Source organism: Saccopteryx bilineata, chromosome 4 (genome assembly GCF_036850765.1).
Source record: "Saccopteryx bilineata isolate mSacBil1 chromosome 4, mSacBil1_pri_phased_curated, whole genome shotgun sequence".
NCBI lineage: Eukaryota > Metazoa > Chordata > Mammalia > Chiroptera > Emballonuridae > Saccopteryx > Saccopteryx bilineata.
This window is the reverse complement of record NC_089493.1, coordinates 286,955,807-286,969,905: the sequence shown is the minus strand read 5'-3', so window position 1 is coordinate 286,969,905 and position 14,099 is coordinate 286,955,807. Positions and strand designations below refer to the sequence as shown.

Below are 14,099 nucleotides of genomic sequence, written 5' to 3'. Positions count from 1 at the left end.
ATCATTTATTTCCATGCCACAGTCCTTGTAGTCACCTTTACTTTCATAATAGTCGAGAGCAGTAGCCACGTGGTCCGCCAGAACACTTACTTAAGTCGGCACTTTGTCATTATTAACCAGGTGACATGTAGCTTGATCATAATGCCAACTGTGTGCCATAAATGATCAATATCTCATTTCCTGTTGGCAAGGAGATAAGCACTGCATTCAAGCCCAAGTTCATGACCGAACCAGGGTTCATGAGCAGTCAGAAAACTCACCCAAAGGTGGGTAAGGAACGTGGGGAGAGGTTACTAAAAGCTACAAACTTTTGGCCCTGGCCAGTTAGTTCAATCAGTTAAGAACATTGTCCCGAAACAACAAGGTTGCAGGTTGGATCCTGGTCAGGGCACACATGGGAAGCAGCAACAGCAGCAGCAACAACAAAAAGTGCAGAACTGAGTGTAACAACAAATGCTTCCCTTCCTCCTCCTCTCTCTCTCCCTACCTCTCCGGGTCTTTCTAAAAATCATAAGAATTACTCAGCAGCGGAATAGCTCTGTTGGAAACAGAAAGGGAACACACAAAGAGCAGCTCCCACCCACAGGGCTGAGGGACTAAGAGAAGAGGTGAGATTATTAAGTGTAAGAAGCTTGGAGACAGTCGTAGGGAGCTTAAAAGCAGATCTCTGAAAAAGAGGTGCCACTCAGCTAGCCTGGGTGTCTTTGGGCTCTGCAGAGAGCTGGAATGCAGACCCCTACGGAGGGACCTCAGTCAGCTCGCATTGACATCTCATCTGAGCTGTGATGATGCTGATTTTATGAGTGCTGGGAAACCTCCAAACTGGATTCAGCTGCAATTCTGAATGAATTGTTGCTGCATGGATACAAAAAAGTAGGGGGGGGGGCAATAGGCACAGGAAAGAGGAGGTAGTGAGTTCTTGCTTCCTCCTCCAGCCTTTTGGTCTCTCTAGTTTCTCCTCTTGGCAAAAGTAGAGTCTCCCTAAATAGGGTCTAGAAGGGTGAGGTTGAAGTGAAGAGTAAGAGCGTACTCACTGGCACACCTGCCCTGCCTCTCCCCCTCCTTTCAGACGCCTCCTGTGTTCCCTTCATAAACAGACTGCACAGAAGTCCCTGTCTCAGACTTGCTTTCGGGAAACTTGTCCTGAAACTATTGCAGCTAGATTCTAAGAACCAGATTCGGAAGTTGAGTCACTGGCTGACCGCCTGGCACTAAGAACCACATCACTGATGGTAAGTAGAGTTTATAGAGCCCCTGGCATGCTGGCGCCGTCCTGGACTTTTGCCCGTGTACGACTGGGATGGACTGACATTTCAATGATACAGTAGACTGCGGAATTATGTGGCTGTTGGTGAGTGTTTTTAATGAATCAAAACAAAAGAATAAAAGGTTCAGGTTGACTAATCACCAATTCAAAGCAATGTGAAAACACAAGGTCATTCTGGCAGCTTTGGAATCAACCCACATCTCCTACAGCTGAAAGGCCAGGGAAGCCGAAAACCAGGCTCAAGGCCTCAGTGTGACAGTAGAAAAACTTGAGGAAGAAGTTGAATTCTCAACCTCAGTAAATCTCTTATGCCCACGTCAGGGTGCTGATAATGAAGACGTGACCCTGAGACTTGGAATGGGCTATCTGGGTAGACACATCGAGACCCGTGAACTCTCTGGGCCCGCTCAAGTGGCCCAGGCCTCCACCCCCTTGTCTGAAGACTATGAAAACCTCAAATGAGTTGGGTACCTTAGACAGGATCATGTTTGCTCTCCTCAGGGACCTGCTTCTGTTTCCCCTCCAGGCCATGGGACCAAACACTAGAGTCACATCTCAGCATGACTCAGTTAGGAAAGCAGTGGGCCTGCTGAAGGGAGGAGAATTATACAGCAAAGGAGCTGCAGGGTCTGGACAGCGTGTCCGAAGTCATCAGGAAAGTTTGCTCAGGGTGGATCCTGAGGGTTCTGGATCTGGATCAGGATGGGGAGAATAAAAAGCTGGAAAATGGAGCAATTATCAATATGAGACACTCTTCCGTGACATCCTGGCAGGTGTCCCTCAAACCGGTTATGATACACTGCCAGCGTGGCTAATGGCAGCATGGGAAAAGCAATGCAATGGCCTACATTACATGGAGCAGAGGTGCCAGAAATATCACACTGTGAAGGAAGGATTCAGAAGGGACAGAGACACAGGCATGCTAGAATGGTCCTCTGGTATCAGAGCAGAAACCCACCAGCTGACTATGGATCTTGGCCATGCCTGGAGCAAGTGCCATTTACCAAGCAAGAAGACATGCACAGTTGAGGGGAGGCAGCAGCATCTTCAAGAAGCTTAGGAGCGTCTGTTTTCTGGTCTGGCACATACTGGGACACATCAAAGTAGAAGGTAAGCTTTTGTCCCTGTGCCTGTGTCTCCTATTATTAAAAAAAGAAGCTCAGCCCTTGATAGGACCAGCAATGGTTTTCTCTGTCAATTTGGTCAAGTTATGGTACCCAGATGTTTGGTTAAACACCAGCCTAGATGTTGTTGTGAAGGTATTTTTTAGATGCGATTAACGTTTTTTTTGGTTTTTGTTTTTTTTTTTAATTTTTACTTATTTATTTTTTTACAGAGACAGAGAGTGAGTCAGAGAGAGGGACAGACAGGGACAGACAGACAGGAACGGAGAGAGATGAGAAGCATCAATCATTAGTTTTTCATTGCGCATTGCAACACCTTAGTTGTTCATTGATTGCTTTCTCATATGTGCCTTGACCGCGGGCCTTCAGCAGACCCAGAAACTCCTTGCTGGAGCCAGTAACCTTAGGTTCAAGCTGGTGGGCTTTTCCTCAAACCAGATGAGCCCACGCTCAAGCTGGTGACATCGGTCTCGAACTTGGGTCCTCTGCATCGCAGTCCGACGCTCTATCCACTGTGCCACCACCTAGTCAGGTGCGATTAACGTTTAAATCAGTAGACAAGCAAAGCAGAGTACCTTCCATATTGCCATATTGTCGGTGAGCCTCATCCAATCAGTGGAATGTCTTAAAAACTGAGGTTCCCTCGGAGAGGAAGGAATTCTGCTTCTGATTGTCTTCCAACTCAAGTGGGGAGCAAGACTTCAGTGTGTGTGTGTGTGTGTGTGTGTACATGTGCACACGTGCATGTCAGTGAAATTTCCATTCCCTCTATGGAGAAACCTGACAAATACAGGCTCTCTAGGCCCAGTGGAGTGCCTTAGCCCCGACACCAAGAGGGACCCAGGAAGCATCTACTCGCTCCCCAGCCCCCCCACCCCACTCCACCCCAGAAGCCTCGGTTTTCTGACACAGAGCCACAACCGAGGTTGGTTAGGTGCCAGGGCTGCAGAGGCACCAGGAGAAACGGACCCCTGGGAACCCGGATGTCCAGCTGACTGACATCTATCTTGACTCACTGATGCCGAGCCAGTGCTGCCAGCCTTTCAGCTCCCTACCCCACCCCCAGAAAGGCACTCACACTTCCCTCACTGCTGGCTTCTTGTGGAACTGCAACACCTACCTTTACTGGGAGTATCCCACGGTCCTCCCCCCCTTTTTCTACTTTAGAAAGGAAGAGGGGCTTGGACAAGGCTGGACACTCCAGTGAGGGACTCCCTTTCCTGTCACATCTCTGTCCCACGAGGAAGAAAACCACGGCAGGTGCGGGTAGGGACACACAGTGTTGTGGAGGTGAGAGTCCTGGGGTGGGGAGTACCCCGGGATGCAGATGGTACCCCACCGAGGTCACTGCTCAGGCCCCGAGTTAGTGCGATTCTACCTTTAGCAGAAAATCCACTTCCAAGTCCTACATTGTCGCTCTTGTTTAGCGTGTAGAGCTGAGACTCAACCTCATAAGTAATGGGTTCCCGTCTAAGTGCTTTAGGCAGTAATTCTTGGCCTGGTTAGCGCCTTCTAGGACGGTGGGAATTTCAGTCCCTAGAAGGGGAACCCCTCTGAGAGGTTTCCAGACTCTTTTGTACCAACTTCAACTTCTAAAATTGTAAAAAGTACATAATAAAACACGAATGGACAAAAGCAAGTTGTTCTAGTGAGTTTGGAGGTCAGCTCCTGCGTGTGGACCTCTCTGACAAGCAACAGGTCTTTCTTTGGAAGATGTTTAGTTCTTACAAACCATCACCTCTGCTTAGTTGTAAAGCCATCGGGGCAAAAGTCACACTCACCGTGAGGCTCAAACCCAGGACATGGAATGTGAGGGTCTCATGCTCTACTAAGCAGGTCAGACTGTTGTGAGAGTTCATCACCCCACGAGCTAGTTGAAGCTGCCTAGAACTTGGCTGTCCTAAAACTGGCAGAGATCCTGGCACCCTGGATCCCAGGCACACTTCGTCCTTGGCCTTCGAGCGCTGAATTTGCTGGTATTTCCAGCAGGAAGAGAGGGAACCGTCGGTCCTCTGTCTGCTGTCCTAGGCTTTTGTGCTCCAGGAGCTCCAGAAAGCCAGAAAGGCGACGGCAAGGAAGGGAATGGGGACGAGTGTCACTAGACATGGCCAGTAAGGAATGCGGTGGGAACTTAGGGGGAAATACCGGATTCCAATCACCGACGCCCTCATTTTCAAACTATCAGCCTTTTCTCGGGGCAGGCAGAATGAAGCAAATCAGGAAGGCTCAGGGCTTCACTGGGGGAAAAGCCAAGAAGACCTTCCATCCCAGGAGGAGGATGGATCCCTTGTCAGTGCTAGAGCAAAGAAAAGTTTGGAGCGTTGGAGCAGCTGTCCTTTGGGGAAGAAGTGCGCCTCCACCCCATCTGATTCCTGTCTGGGGGTTCCGGAGCTGTGAGGGTGCTGTGAGGCCGAGGCTGGCATGAAAGGATTCGGCTGAGGACAGGAGCGCCAGTGTCAGTGCGGGACCCCAAAGTGATTGAGGATCTCCTGGGCATGTGGTTGCGGGGGTGGGGGGGACAGAACATCATTCTTAGGGTCCTGAACTTGTGTCCCACTGTCCCAGTAGAGCCCAAGCTCTATGTCAATCAGGCATCCCTGATTCGACTTCCCCGTGCAGTGGGACACTTCTGCTTATCAGCAGGGCTAGCAGCCTCTTTGAGACTACTCTTGAGGCGGCTATGAGGATTCTGCTTATCAGTGCCAAATCGAACTGCCACCGGAAGAAAAACACCAGACGACACACAAGTTAGTTGCAAAAAATCACACAGGCAATTTATTACTCATAAATCCTTTTGGTGTGCCTGGGTACAGACAGTTTAAGGGGGCCCTGTGGGCATGCTCCTCTCGGCTGTCTTTGGTCAGAGCTCAGAGCAGCGAGGAGACAGTCCACGTTCACGTTGGAGTTGGGCGACTACCGCAGCAGGGGGGCCCCTCAGATTTAGTACCTTTTCTGGCCAACGCCTTCTAACAGGTGTCAATCTACAGGAGTGGTGGTCAACCTGGTCCCTACCACACACTAGTGGGCATTCCAGCTTTCATGGTGGGCGGTAGCAGAGCAACCAAAGTATAAATAAAAAGATAGATTTAACTATAGTAAGTTGTTTTATAAAGATTTATTCTGCCAAACTTAGTGAAAGTCCAACATAAAGTACTTGGTAATTATTATTATATGCTTTAACTTGCTGTAACTCTGCTTTATAAATTTTATAAAGTAAAGTTACTTCCCTACTTTATAAATCACCATTACTGTGGAACCGGTGGGCGGTTAGAAAATTTTACTACTAACAGAGCTACAAAAGTGGGCGGTAGGTGTAAAAAGGTTGACTACCCCTGCTCTACAGGATTATCACCTCAAACCACCTTTTTGGGAGTTCCTCACAGGAAGTCCTTTTTATGTTAATTTCCTGAGATGTCACATCAAGCCACTTTTCAGATGTTCCTAGGGAAGTTTCTTGTTTATGTTAACTTACAGAGTTATGACATCAAGCCACTTATCTATGTATAACTTCACATTCACACACACACACACTAACTGGGCCCTGCTCGAAAGTCAGAGTCTGTTTATCACATCTGCACACACTATATTAATTCCTATCCAGATGGCACAACTTTAATTTCCTTAATTAATTTTAATATATCTTAATTACTTTTACATATCTTCCATTTTAAAAAATATTTCTATATATTTAATTACTATAACATTATACTACTACAACACCCACGTTGGGTGAAATTTCCCGGGTGAGGTCCACCATGTGAGGCCTCCATACTCACCCAGGCCACGCGGCCTTCCTCCTTGTCATCCGCCCCTTATCCAGTTACTTGTGGCTGGTGGCCGTCAGCCGGTAGGGGGGCAGTCAGGTTCCGCGTATCTGGGGGTAATCGTGGGCCGCGGTCCCCGCCCTCCTTCCGGTTCGGGCCGGGCGCACCTCCTCCTCCCTTTCTGGAATCGAAAGGAACCCTTCGCGCCCCACCCTCCTTCCGCGCTTCTCCAGGGACAGCGAAACCGGCTTGGAGCAGGACAAGAGGGCGGAGCCCCGGCCGCAGCCTTCCAAGGACAAACGTCAGCAGCTTTCACTGTACTGGCTCGTTGGTCTAGGGGTATGATTCTCGCTTTGGGTGCGAGAGGTCCCGGGTTCAAATCCCGGACGAGCCCTCTTTTTTTCTGGGTTTTTGTTTTTTTTTTCCCTTCTCTTTTTCTTCTCTTTCCTCCGCGGAATCCCAGGGGACAGGCGTCAGACCCTGCTTCCCGGGATTAAAAGGGGGACAAACCCCTCGTGGCCACGCCTTTCTCCGCGGTCGGGAGACCTGGTCAATGTGTGCCAGGCGTCTCAGGGTCCGGAGTGGCCATATCACTCGACATTGGGAATATATTTTTAATTTAGTTGTGAAAAGTTAGTTATAAATTCAAACTTTGGAGAGCCCGCATTTCAAATGTCTTTTCACTTCTTGAGGGGCTGTCCAAGGGCCTTCCACAGCCAGCGGGAGGAAGGAAGCCCCGCGGGAGAACGAGCATGGGGAGGGAGGGGCTATTCCTCAGTGTCAGGGCCACCCGGGGCCCTGGGTCCTCACGGGCCTCCGAGGCTGCGCTGTGGACACGGGTGTCTTTTCTTCACGCCGAAAGAACTGCAGTGTTTTATGATTATAGGTATTCGGGTATGGTGAGCCCTGCAGATCCAGCCATTGAAAAGATGCCCTGTTACTGAAAGTTCCCAGAAGGAGGGAGGCAAGCCTCACGGGGCCGCAGGAGAAGCACCCGAGTTGATCAAGAGGCAGAGGGAGAGGGAAGGGCAAGTCTGGGCCAGAGCCTTTATTGCGGCTCCAGGGAAGGTGAAACAGGTGAGGCAGCGGTAAACGGGATCAGACTGGCTAGCCTGAATAATTTCAGCCAGCTCTGGGTTTAGGTACTGTCTTGAGTTGTTTTCTGGCTTTGGGGTGATTCTGGAAGGTGACCCCGAGTGTGAGAGCCAGATAAAAGAGCTGGCTGGCCCTGGCGGAGCAGCTCAGTTAGAGAATCATCCTGATACACCAAAGTTGCAGGTTTGATTCTTGGTCAGGGCATGTACAAGAATCAACCAATGATGGCATGAATGAGTGGAATAACAAATTGATACTTCTTTCTCTCCCTCTACCCTTGTCTCTGTCCCTAAAAGTTCAATCAATAAAATGTTTTTTTAATTTTAAAATGAATAAGTGTAAAATATTTTAAAAAGAAAAAGAGCTGGTGGGGGGCTGTGTTGGTTTGCAGTTGAAATGCCTGTTCACAGAGGAGTTGGTTGCTATCTCCACAAATTGGCTAACTCTGGGCAGGGCAATCAAAACATCAGAGCACAGAAAATAAAAGATAGGGCTAATGCAGGCAGGGATTGAGGCCTTGGTGGAGAATTCAGGGAAGTCTCAGTCGGGGAAGAGTTTCCTGATCCTAATCACTGATTGTGCCTGGCCCAGGAAGTACTGCACGGCGGCACCCCGACCCCTTCCCTGTAAGCTGCTTCTGGGCCCGCGTTCCCTGGAGCTTGCTGACTGGCAGGCAAGGCGGTGGGCTTCACTTCTGATCTAAACCTCCTTGGGTTTCTCTACTTATGCCCCGTGGCAATCTGGGTGCCCCTTTCAAGCCTTCTGACTCTTGAGTTCCTGAGTGAGTGGGTATTCTGTGCAGAACCCAGGGCCTACCTGAATGCCCAGAAAGGCCTCTCCCAACCCTGAGTCCCATGGCATCAAGGGGAAATCAGGATCCCCTGCCAAGCCTTTTTTACTCTGGTGGCCAGAACCCTTTAAGACCCCCAAGCTGGCAACCTTGGAGTTTCAAACCTAGGTGGATCCACTGCGCCACCGCCTGATCAGGCCATTTGGTGATTCTTATTTTGCGGGTGTATATTTTTCTGAAGTAAGAAGCGGGGATGCAGACAGACTCCTGCATGCGCCCTGCGGGGATTCACCGGCATGCCCACCAGGGGGTGATGCTTTGCTCATCTGGGGCATTGCTCCATTGCAACGGGGGCATTCTAGCGCCTGAGGCAGAGGCCACGGAGCCATCCCCAGTGCCCCACTGGGGAAAGAGAGGGAAAGAGAGAGATAGAGAGGAAGGAGAGGGGAAAGGGTGGAGAAGCAGATGGATGCTTCTCTTATGTGCCCTGGCCGGGAATCAAACCTGCGACTTCCACACGTGGGGCCGATGCTCTACCACTGAGCCAACCGGCCATGGTCGGGAATTCTTTATATCTTATCTTTCTTTGAGACTTTCTAATTTTGAATTTGTCTCAAGTATGTTGTAATTGCTCACTGAAGTATGTTTACAGTGCTGCTTTACCACTTTACCACTTTTCCCTCCATCAGATGGTTCCAGCATCTGAGTCAGTGTCTCTTGATTGTCTTTCTCCTTCCAGTTGAGATTTTCCTGGTTCTTCCTATGACCAGTGATTTTCATTGCATCTTGGACATTTTTGGTATTATGAGACTTTAGATCTTGTCTTCTGGTTTATTAGCCTCCTCTGACAAAGCGCCCTCTGGTGGGCAAAGAGGGTGCTTCCCTGTTGTTGCTGGGGTAGTTTACACTGGGTGGGGCCTTCTTGACTGTTGGGCAGGAATGGAGTTAATGACCCCTAGTTCTCCACTGACACCTTCTGGGGAGCTAAGGGTCACCTTCTAATCCATGTGAACAAAGAGAAGGTTGGGGCAACATCCATTAGAGGCCAGAGTAATGCGAGGCAAGACATGGAGGCTGCTGCTAGGGCTTTGGGCCGCAGGCTGAAGTAGCCTTGCAGCTTCTGCTCAGATCCCAGAAAGGAAATGGGGAGGTGAGGAGAATCTAGGGCCAAAGTGGAGGGGTATGAAATTGTGAAGTGTATGCTCAGGACACCCAGCACTGCACTGATCATTATTAACAATAAGGAGTAGCGTAAGGCTGCTGGCCAGAACGTGGCTTACCCTAAATGTAGTTGGGATGCTTCCTGGACCAATGCCCTGGCATCATCAGCCCAGCAAGGCTGGCTGGCAGTTCCCCTTGGGGGTGCAGGAGCTACAAAGGGTGAGGTATCCCAGGCTGATACTGAGGTAAGGGATAGGAAGGGTGGGACTCGAACCTGAGACCTCTAGCACCTGAGGCTTGAATCATACACCTAAACTTGTCCTGAACTTGCCTGTTTCCCTGTCCCACCACAGTGTCAGCCTTTCCCACTGCCGGATGACCCCACTAGAGGCTGGGGTATGATCCGCTCACAGCCCTGATAGGAAGCATGTTTCAGTGTCTCCAGACCCGGCACTGACTGCAGCTCTGGGGACTCAGAACTCTGTTCTGCTTCTCCTAGTTCTGGGCTTGCCTGGCCCCTCCACACCCAGTACACCAAAGCCTCCACTGCAGCTGAACTTGCAGGTCCTCTTCTGTCTCCGTTGCCCAGGGTGTGGGGTAGAGCCACAGTTCCTAGATTCCTCGGTCTGCAGGAGCCCTTGTACAGCTGCCACTCTGCGCCACCTGCCAGCAAATTTGGATTCAAAGTGTGGGTGTCACGAGACTGAGGGGACTGTGCACTGGTTACTCCCAAGTGGCCTGGGCCTTTCCTGACTCTCCCTCGGGAGTTGCTCTGTTCCTGGCTGGTTTCCTGTCTGCAGTCCCCACCTCTTCCAGCCCTGGAGGCGCTGTCCTCTCCAACCCTCTTCCCTGGACATCCCAGGCCATGCCTGAAAATATTCAAAAGGGTTCAAGTCGAGACTCCGCTGGGCTTTCTCATACCTCAAATGAGAAGGAGGCCCATGGCCCATGGCCCAACCACCCTCTTCTTTAAAGGGTCTGGAGAAAAATCCTTCCTGCCTTCCAGCGTTGGGTGGCATCCAGCAATTTTGGCTGGTAGACCCATCCCTCCAGTCTCGGCCTGTATTATCTCATGGACTCCTTCCTTCTATGAGCCTCTGTGTCTTTATATCATATCTTTTTATAAAGACACCAGTTATTGGATTTGGGTCCATCCTCACCAGTATGATTTCACCTTAACCTCTTCTGAGGTTCTGGGTGGACAAAAGTATTCAGAGGGCATTATCCAACCCTGTACAGTACTTTTCTGGGAAAAAATCTTTTTATATTCCTTTTAAGTGCCAATAATTATTTTCTAATGGGATTTGTGCAGTTAATGGGCGCTGCACTGCTTCTCCAACCTTGGAAGCAGACTGGATACTGCACTTGCCAGTTCCTATTCCGCATTGATTTTCCTGCACTGCTTGCTTTTAATCACAGAAACCATAGAAAACCCAGCTTTGCAAAAATATAGCATCATCAAAAATTGGAACTGAACTGCCTCTAGTTAGTAGATCACAGGGTATGGTGTCTGATAGATGTTGAGAATTGCTGTTTTCCTCAAAACTTTACAATATCCCTGAAAAAAATTTAAATACTATGAAAGTGCCAACACACACAATTTAGGAACCACAGAACTAGGTCCAAAGCATCACCCTGAGTATAGGAGTCATGTGCTTTAGGAATAGAAGTGGCTGGCGTCTGAGGGAGCCCCTGCTGATGGCTCCTTGGGAGGGCCTTAGGGATCATTGTACTGGAGGCAGCTGTCCCCTGAGCGCAGTCCCACCCTGAGGGCCCTGTCTGTTTCTGGGTGGCACCCTGATCTAGCAAATCCAAGCTCTTAGCTGTCCTCAACACCAAGGGCTCAAGATGCAGGCCTGCTGGCCAGTAGGTGGATATGCAAAGTGGGGGCACAGGGGGAGGACGTTGAGAGTTTGAAAGTGAGACTCATCTGGGATTTGGACCCAGGAGCTCCTGCAGGCCCCGAGGGACTCATCGCCCGGGGCCACTGCAAAGAAGGGTACCTTGTTCCCCTATCTCTGTAACCTTGACTCCCATGGTCCTGCCCTTCCCTCTGCAAGAGGGTCCCCTGCTTTCCATCTCCCTGGAGGTAGGGATGGCTAGGGGGAGTTTCAGTTCTGATCCCAGAATTGGGAGGGAAGAGGCAGTTTAGCGCTACCGCCTCCTGCGAGCCCCTCGAGTGTAGTGTTATGGGGCTTGGTGTCATTAGGGACTGTTCCTAGCACTGCCTCGCATCTGGGCCTATGTCTGTTTGCCCCATTACCGTGCCAACCACACCGCATCCCTGATTTTCAGACCAGGGGTCCACTCCCTCGCAGCTTTCGATCCTGAGGTTCCCAGGAAGTTTCTGGGAGAAACGAGGGAGTCAAGCCGAGGACAGCGCTGGCCCAGGGTGGGGTGGGGTAAGGTGAGATGGAGGTGGCAGTGGGGTTTATTGTGCCTCTTGATTACTTCCTTCCCTCCTTGAAAGAAATCAGGACTTTTCATCTCAGGGCCTTGGTTTCAAGCCCCCTGTTGGGAGAGAGTCCATGAACAGGATTCTTTTGAGCCAGGTCCACCTGGACCCTTACTACCTTCCATGTAAGATGATAGGGAGCTGTGCTGCAGGCACCACGTGGTGTCTTGGCAAAGGAGAAAGACCTCCCTCCTCAAGAGCGTTGAGTGACTTCTGACAGGGTGGGGCAAGGCAGGCAAGAGACTTAGGTCCCAAGTTGCATTTAGTTATTTGCCTTTTGGGATTTTAGTTTGTTTCCTGTTGTCTAACGAGGGCCAGAATCAGGCCTGCAGTTGAGTAACCTTACACGGCGCACTCAGACCCATAATGGATGGCGTGTTTCTTAACTAGTTTGAGGAGACTAAGGCTGCCTACTTGTCAGGACTCCTGGGGTGGAGGTGGACCTTGGATCTACCTCTGAACCTTCCCAGGGGGAGTGCAGATGTGAATTAAATACAAAGGAGCAAGGTCCTCTGCCTCCTGACCCTGGGCTTCTGAGTTAATTAGGGACCCAAGAGGTATGATTTAACACCCCCTCCCCATATTCTCACAAAAGCAGTGGATTCCATCTCCTTTTTCTTTTTCTTGTGAGAGAGACAGTCAAGAAGGGAGAGAGATGAGAAGCATCAGTTCTTCATTGCAGCTCTTTAGTTGTTCATTGATTGCTTTCTCATAAGTGCCTTAACTGGGTGGAGGAACCTCCAACCGGGCCAGTGACCCCTTGCTCAAGCCAGTGAGCAAGCTTGGACTTCAAGGCAGCGACCTTTGGGCTCAAGCTAGCTACCATAGGGTCTATGACCCCATGCTCAAGCCGGCTTCCTGGCACTCAAGCTGGTGAGCCCGCACTCAAACCAGATGAGCCCAGCTCAAGTTGGCGACCTCTGGTGACCTCGAATTCTCGAGCCTGGGTCCTCTGCATCCCAGTCCCTCAAGGTCTCGAGCCTGGGTCCTCTGCATCCCAGTCCCTCGAGGTCTCGAGCCTGGGTCCTCTGCATCCCAGTCCCTCGAGGTCTCGAGCCTGGGTCCTCTGCATCCCAGTCCCTCGAGGTCTCGAGCCTGGGTCCTCTGCATCCCAGTCCCATGCTCTATCCACTGCACCACCACCTGGCCCGAGGGGAATTCAGCCTTGTGAGGTTTATCTTGAGTGACAATCATAGATGGAGAAGAGCCAGCCTGCTAGCAGGACCTTTCTTCCCAGCGAGGTCTGTTGGGCCACTGTGCGCCAGCTTCCTTTCTAGGAACCCCCACCCACCCCTTCCACACTGGTGGCGGCCAGACCCAGCGGGTACCTCCAGGTGTCCCCCGGTGCTCGTGGTGCCGAAGGAGCGCTGCGTTCACTGCGCCAGGACTGAGCATTTTGCTGCGCTTGTCCCTTTGTTTGGAGCCCAGCGCAGGCGTGGGGTACCGGTACTCCCCGTTCAGCCTGCCACCCCGAGCCCTTTCCCGTCAGATCCGGGCCCCACCCCAGCTCCGCGGCACTTAGCCCCACGCCGATGCCCCGGGACTGACGCCCAGAACCATGCTAACAGAGGCAGACACACTACGCCCAGAGCCACGCTAACAGAGGCAGGCAGACACACGACGCCGACGCCCCGGGACTGACGCCCAGAGCCACGCTAACAGAGGCAGGCAGACACACTACGCCGATGCCCGGGACTGACACCCAGAGCCACGCTAACAGAGGCAGACACACTACGCCGATGCCCGGGGACTGACGCCCAGAGCCACGCTAACAGAGGCAGGCAGACACACTACGCCGATGCCCCGGGACTGACACCCAGAGCCACGCTAACAGAGGCAGGCAGACACACTACGCCGATGCCCGGGGACTGACGCCCAGAGCCACGCTAACAGAGGCAGGCAGACACACTACGCCGATGCCCCGGGACTGACGCCCAGAGCCACGCTAACAGAGGCAGGCAGACACACTACGCCGATGCCCCGGGACTGACGCCCAGAGCCACGCTAACAGAGGCAGGCAGACACACTACACCGATGCCCGGGGACTGACGCCCAGAGCCACGCTAACAGAGGCAGACAGACACACTACGCCGATGCCCCGGGACTGACGCCCAGAGCCACGCTAACAGAGGCAGGCAGACACACTACGCCAATGCCCGGGACTGACACCCAGAGCCACGCTAACAGAGGCAGGCAGACACACTACGCCGATGCCCGGGACTGACGCCCAGAGCCACGCTAACAGAGGCAGACACACTACGCCGATGCCTCGGGACTGACACCCAGAGCCACGCTAACAGAGGCAGGCAGACACACTACGCCGATGCCCCGGGACTGACACCCAGAACCACGCTAACAGAGGCAGGCAGACACACTACGCCGACGCCCCGGGACTGACACCCAGAGCCACGCTAACAGAGGCAGGCAGACACACTACGCCGAT

General features: G+C 51.7%; 1 non-coding gene across 1 annotated transcript; it reads left to right on the top strand.

Moving 5' to 3' along the window:
• Nucleotides 1-6,477: 6,477 nt before the first annotated feature.
• TRNAP-UGG (transfer RNA proline (anticodon UGG)) lies at nucleotides 6,478-6,549 on the top strand. Its single transcript has one exon. It is a non-coding gene; the product is annotated as a tRNA-Pro (tRNA).
• Nucleotides 6,550-14,099: the final 7,550 nt, after the last annotated feature.